Genomic DNA, 1,179 nt, shown 5'->3' with positions numbered 1-1,179 from the left:
AACGATCTACCATTCGGACTTTCTATATACGGAAGTATATGCAGAATTTCTTTCCCGCCTACCGACAAATAAACATTGTAAAAAGAGAGGAAAATTAGTAACACGACATGCAATGCTATTAATTAGCAAATAAATATTAAGTTCTCTCGTCCCCCTCGCCCCTCCCGCCTTGGTCGCGGTGCACAACCTAAAATGACTTATGCATTTAAACGGACGGAGTAGTCGACAACCAAATTGGTCGTAAGAAGTACCTCGGACCAGCTCCACACCAGAATTAGCATTGAGCATACAAGATTACTAGTCCCGTTCTACGCCAGAAGAGTCCCATATCTAAACATTCTGGTGCATAATCCGATGCATTGAACTATGTACCTCTTCAACATCAACACCACGATCCTCTAGACTTCATAACAGACTTTCACCCCGCTTTAAAGATAATAAAACAAAACCAATACATATAATACTATATAGGAGAAGCCATGAACAGAACCTGGACAAGCGGGTCCAGAAATTCAGAAACAACCGGTTTCCAGCCTTTCGCTAGCTACCGGAAAATGGGCCTACCGCCGAAAGATTGGGCCCATGTTCGAATTTGGTCTGGCCAACCGGTACCAGCCACGCGCAAGTAACAACATGCAACACGTAACGAATCCCACGGTACTTGCTCAATTCCGGCCTATAAGTCTTTGCAATGTGTTGTATAAAATAGCCTCCAAAGTTATAGCAAACAGGTTGAAAATTATATTGCCTGACATAATTTCTGAGAAACAGTCTGCATTTGTGCCTGGGAGGTTGATTACGGATAATATCATATGTGCTTATGAGTGCTTACACTTCATGAAAAGATCGAGAGCAAAATCAAACAGTTATTGTGCTTTGAAGCTAGATATGATGAAGACATACGACAGGTTGGAATGGGCCTATCTTCGAGGTATTATGACTAAATTCGGATTTGATCATCACTGGATAGATGTGGTCATGGGCATGGTCTCTTCAGTTTCATTCTCTATTTGTTTTAATGGCGAGAAGCTTGACTCCTTTTTACCAACACCCGGTATCCGGCAGGGAGACCCAATCTCCCCTACTTGTTCTTGGTTGCGGCAGAGGGCCTTTCGTGCCTCCTTAAATCAAGTTCTCAGTCGTCTCTGACAGGTATCCAGGTGGCACCCACGGCTCCTA

Source organism: Triticum aestivum, chromosome 4D, assembly GCF_018294505.1.
Source record: "Triticum aestivum cultivar Chinese Spring chromosome 4D, IWGSC CS RefSeq v2.1, whole genome shotgun sequence".
NCBI classification, from domain to species: domain Eukaryota; kingdom Viridiplantae; phylum Streptophyta; class Magnoliopsida; order Poales; family Poaceae; genus Triticum; species Triticum aestivum.
This window is presented reverse-complemented; position numbering follows the sequence as displayed.